The sequence below is a fragment of the Podarcis liolepis genome (assembly GCF_965112155.1).
Source record: "Podarcis liolepis genome assembly, chromosome: 6".
NCBI classification, from domain to species: Eukaryota; Metazoa; Chordata; class Lepidosauria; order Squamata; family Lacertidae; genus Podarcis; species Podarcis liolepis.
The window spans coordinates 96,644,952-96,653,292 of record NC_139559.1 but is presented as its reverse complement, the minus strand read 5'-3'; the positions used below and the strand labels follow the sequence as shown (position 1 = coordinate 96,653,292).

The 8,341-nt window shown below is 44.0% G+C and overlaps 1 protein-coding gene and 1 long non-coding RNA gene across 2 annotated transcripts in view; one reads left to right on the top strand and one right to left on the bottom strand.

Annotated features, from left to right (window-relative positions):
• The window catches only part of DARS2 (aspartyl-tRNA synthetase 2, mitochondrial), a 1,012,941-nt gene that overhangs the window by 973,381 nt on the left and 31,219 nt on the right, over positions 1 to 8,341 (bottom strand). The gene's annotated exons all lie outside the window — the stretch shown is intronic.
• Positions 146 to 8,130, top strand: LOC310708644. The gene is made up of 11 exons (XR_014527099.1): positions 146 to 204; positions 1,701 to 1,733; positions 1,971 to 2,013; positions 2,742 to 2,828; positions 3,491 to 3,537; positions 4,679 to 4,727; positions 5,347 to 5,393; positions 6,158 to 6,207; positions 6,701 to 6,791; positions 7,256 to 7,292; positions 7,484 to 8,130. It is a non-coding gene; the product is annotated as an uncharacterized lncRNA (long non-coding RNA).

The following is an 8,341-nucleotide window of genomic DNA, read 5'->3' as shown; positions in this document are numbered from 1 at the left end:
GCCCGCCATGGCGTCTCGTGACCCCCAGCGCGCGCGATTGGTGGGGGGACTTGGGGAGGCGGGGCCATGCAAATAAAGCCTCGTGCCCTCACGTGATCCTAGGGAGGGCGGGGCCTGCGGGCGTATATAAAGAGAGAGGCCCCACGTTGCTCTCTCTTTTCTAGGTCGCCATTGTTCGCGTTCTGCGGTCTTGTGGGGACCATGGTGAGTGTTCGGGTTTGTTCGCTTTTCTTCCACCCCAGTAGGGCTTTCTGGAGCGCGCAGCTTGCCTAGGAAGTGTCGCCCCCCGCGGATGGCTCGGGGCGGCGCTGGATGGAGGCGGATGGCCCGCGGAGGCCCCCTGGGCTGCTCGGGCCTGGCGAGCCAGTGGCGCCTGGGCCTCCTTCCAGAATGGCCCTCGGAGGAAAAGGCAGGAGCGGCTGTCTCAATACGAATTTCAAAAGGCCTAAGCAGTGACGAGCGCGGCCCTTATTAGGAAAGGCAGAACCTTTGGAGGGAATGGAGTCTGCACGTCGGGAGCCCGAATCGCCGGGGGGGGGGTCGACTTCGGTGGGGCAGATCGCGGCTTTTAACGTAGTTCTGGCCATTGCCTTAACTTCGCCCTGGGCTTATTTAGCACTCACTCAGATCAGTTTCCCACGGGGGCCGAGTAGAGCTCAGAAATGCCTTGATTTTGATGGTGAACGGGTATTGCAACTCGGGAATAGCTGAGGAATTGTTTATTTCTTGCATTTATATCCTTCCTTAGCCCCCCCCCCCCCGGACCTCAAGGCCGCGTGCCTAGTGCGCCCCCCCCCGCCAATTGAATGCCCCCAACCACCTTGTGAGGCGGGCTGGACGGAGGGAGTGACTGGCCCAAGATCACCGGGCGAGTTTCTGGCAAGGGGCCTAGTCTGCCCCTCCAGCCACTGCGCCGCACTGCTTCGCAGAAATGGCAAATGTCCTATCCTTCCTCTATACCTAGCATTAAAATTCAGTGAATGGAGCCACCACCCCTTGCAGGCTAGTAATTCTCCTCCTGCCCTGAGTATGTTTTCTAGACTAATAACTTGGACAGTGGATGTAAGCGAAATCTCACTGGGGAGTCCTTATTTGGAGTGTGGTAGTGAAACCGTTGCAGCGAGTCTTCTCACAAAAGTGAGCTGCAACAAAGGTAGCACATGGCATCTTTTTTAAAAAGTCATTTCCTGATGAAGGTGAGCTCTCCTTCACTGTACCTGCACATGATGATAAATGATGTTGGTAGGGACATCTGAGAGCATGATGAATACCAACATCTCTGAGCAGGATTAGGACCTGGGTATATTCAATGTTCAACGAGGCATTTTAAAATAGCCCTGCTAGTTCAAAGTCAGATACTCCTGTATTGCAGATTAATTTATGGCAGCTCTAATGTACCTCAATGAATATTGCAGGCCAGTGTTTAGGCTTTGCATGGTTTACAAGAGCCCTACAGTGTTTGCCACATATACTAAAAATAACCTTTTGTGGGTTGGTTTGAAGCTGAGAGTGGTTACAGTTACACTGCTGCTGTAGCTCTGTGTTGCATGTTGGGCTGAAATACTATTTCAGGTCAATTGCAGGGTTGATGCTGATTTGCATTCCCAGTCAAATACCAGGTTGTTAGGGGACCCACTTGTTTTTAGAAGCATTTTAACTTACGAGAGCTCTAACATATTTTTTTGTGTGCTTCCTTATAGGCTCAGAAGGTGAAGAGAATACTATTTGTGGAGGTAACATTTTCTGTTTTGGATTAAAAGAAAACTGTTTAGGCTTTTTCAGAATGCAATATATAGCTTGCTTAAATGAGAACTAACTTTGTGCCACAATGATGACACTTATTTGCTACTCTTGATTAGAATGATGAGAATGCTCAACCACCTATAATTGAAACTGAGGCACTGAACATTTTTTAAGGGGCATCTAAATTGTTTTTAAAGGTTTTGTAACTTTTGCTGTTTTCCTTGCAGGGTTTTAGAAATGGTTTGGTACTTACAGAAGGAAGATATTTGGGTAAGTGTCCTACAGAAGATCATGCAATCTGTATAAAAGCCTCTACCAGCTTTTCCTGGGAGTTTTATATACAGTGGATGCTCGGGTTGTGAACATGATCCGTGCGGGAGGCACGTTTGCAACCTGCAGCGCTGTGTCTGCGCACACGCAGTTTGCGATTCGGCGCTTCTGCGCATACGCGACCTCCGAAACCTGGAAGTAACCCATTGCAGTACTTCCGGATTTCGGCACGTCCGTAACTCAAAAAAACGCAACCTGAAGCGTCTGTAACCCAAGGTATGGCTAGTAGTTTTAAACGGCATATACTTATATTGAGCAAGCTAGCAGCATTAAATGCAGCTTAGGTTTATTGCGATTGAAGGATGTGTGTGATGAAAGCATAGTTCAGCAGATAATCTGTGATGATTGCAGATGTCTTTCGCTCCTATCTGATGCATCCAAGTTATTTTGATGGTGCTATCATTGGTATAGTTTCTGTACTTCATGCCGAACATCAACATTCTTTGCTTGCCAAGGAGATGGCCATTTTATAATATGCCTATTTACTACTTGGGGGAAAAACACGGAATGTTTTTAGCTCAAGGCATATTATCTAGGTAAAAACTATAGATGTCTACTGAGGCAACCAGTCAAACAGTTAATGCCATTAACAGCGTGAAAGTGTTTGGCAAAAGAGGATTTAGACTATTAAGGTCATAAGTTGTAACAGAATTAAAATTTTCTTGCAGGGTCTGCATTTGCACTGTATGCTGCAATATGGCCTAGTTGCTGCTATACTATAAATTTCAGTCCAGCTCCTTAGCATGGCCAAACAGGTATGTTTCATGGAAAAATTTGAATGTGTAGTTATGGCAGAAAGGGAATTTTGAGCATTGGCAGGGCATCTCTCATGAACAATGGCAGTGACCCACAGCATGCTTAGGCTGCCCAAAAGTTTTCTGTTTCTCCCCACTCCGTTATATTATTACCAAGCACACTTGCTTGCATTATGCTGTAATGGGTCAGATTATATCAGTCTTTGAACTTCTTAAAATACTCATAACACACGTTACATCATGTATTAAATCACATCTTAAATCTCAGGTCTGCATGGATTGCAGCAATAATAAGAGACTGGAGATTTCAGTAGCCCTTATTGTTTGGTCCACTGCGGTTGTATTGATCCAAATTGTATTTATCCCCAGGCATATGAGAATTTTCCAGTACATTCTTTGCTTTTCTAAATAGTGTTGGGATGAGGTTTGTGTCCTGTCCTGCCTTTGTTCTCCAGAGGTTTCAAAGCAGCCATTCTATGTAGTTGCCAATTCTGTAGTTATTAGGTTATATGTAGACATTAAATCTGCTGTATATGATGCTGAATCAGGTCGCTGATCCAAATGAGGATAATTGAATCAACACTGATACAGTGGTTCGTTGTATTTTTAAAAAGGAGTGAAGCTGGGTTCAAGACTAAAATCGCTTATTGTCACTTTTCTAGGCCTCCGTAATGCAGCTGTATGAGACTTGAGTTTTGAAGCAAAAAAGGTGGGTTAGTTGCTGGGAAGTGATTTGTCAGTCAGTCCAACCTCACTGCAATATTTGTTGAGCAGTGTGATAAAACTTGCTTAGAGAGGCTGTGAAGTTCTTCAAGAATAGTCCAATGCTATTGGACTATGCTTTTGAAATATGGGTCCCATTTATTCCTAGCACAATTATAAATACAGTGGTGCCTCGCAAGACGAAATTAATTCGTTCCGCAAGTCTCTTCGTCTTGCGAGTTTTTCGTCTTGCGATGCACGGTTTCCCATAGGAATGCATTGAAAATCAATTAATGCGTTCCTAGGGAAACCGCCTTCAGACCAGGTCCGGGGACAGTCTGTCCCCGGACCTCGTCTGAAGGCTGGGGGGGGACAAGGGCTTTTCTTCCCACCCCCAGCATTTTAAAAAACCCCGGGACAGCGGAGGACTTCTCTGCTGTCCAGGCAATCTTAAAATGCTGGCGGGCGGCATTTTAAAATCGCCCCAGGACAGCGGAGGACTTCTCCGCTGTCCGGGGTGATTTAAAAGCCCCTGGGAAGGCAGGCAGGGGGGACAAAGACTTTTGCCCCCCGCCAGCCTTCAGAAGAGGTCCTGGACCTCTTCTGAAGGCGGGCAGGGGGCGAAAGTCTTTGCTCCCCCCCCCCGCCTGCCTTCAAAAGCCCTCCGGGACAGGCAGGCAGGGGGGGAGCAAAGACTTTTGCCCCCTGCCCGCCTTCAGAAGGTGTTCCCGCCCCACCGCCCGGCTTCGGAGGAGGTCCGAGGACGGGGGAAGACGCGAAGCAAGCCCATAGGGAAATTCGTCTTGTGAAGCGCCTCCAAAACGGAAAACCCTTTCGTCTAGCGGGTTTTCCGTCTTGCGAGGCGTTCGTCTTGCGGGGCACCACTGTACTGCTCATGCAGCCTGCCTAGGAGGTGCCAGTGCACCTTAGGTATAACACTGAACAAGGTCTTCTAGTTATATCAGTGAAGGTGAATTTTTATAGTGTGTAGTATATAATGCAAGCAGCCTGTGTGATGAGAAGCCAATGAAGCTGAATTAAATAATGGAGATTTGTAATTAGCTCTACCTGACTTGGGCATCTGCTTGCATTTCCCTGTTTAGCAGCTAGCTTTCTCTGGGCTGTCTTAAAGAAAACTCTCTTTCTAGGTCATGAGGCGACTTTGAAGATCTCCTTAGAGTTACATTCCTGATAGTGGTAAGTTACTATAAGACATCTACCTGATAAAATTTGTTCAGCATTGCAGTAACATTGGCAAATGTTTTGGAAGGATCAAGCAATAATGTGGGGATTAGTATGGGTTGCTTGTCAACAATTCCCTGTTAGATCTTCCAGATATGATGGTAATAAGGGTTTTAATTTGGGCGATTTTTAATTGTTTATGTAACTTTAGGCATTTTTCATAGCTTGCTCAGTACTAGACCACACATGTAGCCAGTGATGATAATAGATTCCGCCAAATGACTGCTCATGAAATTAACAGCATACCGTTCTATATACTGAGGTTACATTGATCTGTGGTCATTAGTTAGGAAACTTACAGAAATACAAATTACTTTCTAGTTTCACATTAATAGAACACGCGAATATAAAGTTCCATGTTCCTTTGTGTTTGTGATCCACCCATGCCAACATTTGGTTCTGGCCAACACAGTTCTGCTTAACTTTGGGCAGTTCCCTGTGGGAAGGTGTTACCAGTCAAATCTTAAAGCAAAAGTTGCCAAAATGAGTTTAACGTTTTCCAGAGCCGAGCTGGTTCCCTGTAATAAGATCCTCTGTTGCAACTTAATTAACAAATGTTTCTTTCTCTTTAAAGTCCAAATGGTTGAGGATTCTCCAGTTTTGAGTTACCTGCTGAAAGAGGTTAGTAAATGACTAGCTTTGAAATCTGACACCATAGGCTTGTGTTCTGCTTTGGGGAGGGGCTGTAGTGCAGAGGAGAGCTCCTAACTCCATGCAGAAGGTCCCAGGTTCAGTTCCTGGTGTCCAGCTTATAGGAGACTGGAAAGCTGCTGATAATTGAAGTAGGTAGTACTAGGTTAGATGGCTCAATGGGCTGAGTTCATACAAAGCAGCTTTCATATTTTGCGTTTTTCCTTCCTTTTGAAATTCACACCACAAATTAAGTCAGGCTCTGCCTGGAAAAAAGCCAATGATGTTTTAAGAGTAGTGGACAGAAAATATTTCTGACAATTGTGCGCTGAGGCTTTTATTGGGGGGTGGACAATGTAGCTGAGCAGAGACATGCCGGTGGCTCTTGGCGTGTCAAGTACCATGACTTACCTAAGACTGTCTTTAAGGAATGAGATCATCACCCCACTCGTACTGACCATCCCAGGGCGCAAAACCACTGCCACAGTGTCCTTTCTCCTATCAGACCAAACAGAGCTGATAACAGCAAAGCTTGCTAGGTTCTTAGCAAGGGCAATCAGAATAAGGGCCACTGACTTATCTACCTAAGACTGAACTTCTGAATCAAACAAGTTTCTACAGCAGTGGGAATGTGCACTTCTTAATAGGCGTAAGAGTACACTCAAAAACTTGGATTGGCTCATGATGAGAACTTTGTCTTAGGTCTGATATATAAACTAATGTTTAAACTATGGCAAATATCTTCCTTTTTTTAGGCACAGTGGAAACTGATGGAGAGGAGAGGCCTGAGCTTCACAATACACTGGTAAGCTGTAAAAATGACATTTATCACTGTTAAGAACCCTTCCCATGGCCACCCAGTGCCAACGGTATAAATCAAGTGTAAGTGATAGAGGTGGCAGGAAACTCCAAGCTGTTGACCAGGGCCCAAGTGTTAATCCAATACTGCATCTGCTGAGATTTTTGCTCAGCACACACACATTATGTTTGTACTAGTTACAGATAGGTAGCCGTGTTGGTCTGCCATAGTCAAAAAATAAAAAAATCCTTCCAGTAGCACCTTAAAGACCAACTAAGTTAGTTCTTGGTATGAGCTTTCGTGTGCAAGTACACTTCTTCAGATACACTGAAACAGAAGTTGCCAGATATGTTTGTACTGTTGATGATGAAATTGTATAAAACAATGGGAATCTCTCTGAAAAGAAGTGAAGAGAATTTGCACTGAAACAGTACAGAAATGGTGCTCCCTTTTAGTGCATTGCTGCATGGGTGCACATAAGATATAACTTTCATTACAGATTAAACTGGGGAATGTTCTGGAGAACTCTGCCTGTGTGATGCAAGTGCTACACGCTCTGGATTGGGAAAGGAACAGAACATTTTAAGCTGGTAAGCATGCATTGGTTGCGTTAGAAATATATATTCAAAAATTGGTCCTAAATGTTCCCCTGAGGTAGTAAAAGTATGTAAGGGACTGGAGAAGAATGGCAAGAATGAGCAGATACAGTGATGATAACATAGTTCAGCAGATTGAACTGTGGTGAAGAACTGCAACTGTCTTTCGCTCCTATCTGATGTATCTCGCTTCAGACCACAAGTATACAAGTCCCTTTTTTGGCCTTCACTTGTAATACATTTGTACAGATTCTATTGTAAAACTTTAAATGTAACAACACAGCCTGCTTCTGTGGAGTTAATGATTACTGCAATTAAATAATAGAAAAGTCCATCCGCAGAACAGGTTGATTCAGAAACTTGTGCAACTTGATTATTCCAGATCATTTAGTGATTTTGTCCATTCTGTGTTTAAGACATATTCCTTACCCTTTTATATATATCTCTTTCAAATGTAGGTGGTGAACATCTTGAACTAACAGTTGTATGTGAAAGGTAGGTATCTATCTTGTGTATCACATGCTATATGGTGATGTGTGAATGGATATATGATGATAAACATAACCTTGAACTCTCTCTCTGACTACATGATGGAAAATATCAAGGTCTGATCTGTTCATTTGCTGGTATGTGCAGCTGTTTAATGTGGAATGCCCTGTCTTGACACCCTTTCTTCTTCATCCTAGATGTGAAGTTGCAGCCTTACCCAGAAGACATTCAACTTAAAATAGTGGAAGGACCCGAATGTACATTCTGTGACATCTGGATATTCAATATAAGCTTTGCTTACAATAGATGTAGATTCTTCAGATGTTGAGTCAAAATGAAAATGCTGAGCGTGTGCATCCTCATACCTAGCAGTTTATTCAAATAAATGGGAGAAACTGAGGCAGCAGCAAGTTATAAGTAAAGCTGCCATTTTTGGATAGGAGTAGCATAGCCACAACTGGCATTGGGGAAGTAATTGTTCAATGCTAATCTTGACTTGGTGGATGTCTGTGGTGATTGTGCTTATACTTCTATTGCTTTTTTAAAAACCTGAGCCATTACCCTAGGATTTCATGAGAAGGCCAAGTTATAGGGGGTGGGGGAGCTGTAATAATGGCTCCCTTATATGCCAAGGCTGGAAGGATAAACGCCTGCCATTTGGTGGTCTGAAGATCTCACCTGTTTGACAATGGTTAAAGATACACATTCAATCTTGCTTGGGCGTTGGGTGGCTTATAAACGTTTCTTTTGTTGGGGGGTTTCTATATTGTAAGCTGCCCTGTATTCCTTGGATGAAGGGTGTTATATACATATAATCAATAAAGGATTTAATCCAACCTCAGAACTGCATCGGCTTCTTTTTAACAGAGGTGTATAAACATGGGCAAAGTTGCTGAATAGCAGTGAGATTCTATTTCCTGATGGTAAACCATACATAGAGAGGTTTGCTATGTTTCCAGGGGCTGGACTAGATTACCCTTGTGCTTTTCTCAAAGTTAATTCTGTCACCTTTTCCCCTCTTGTATTAGACCTCTTCTGAGGTTTTAGTTAGTGCA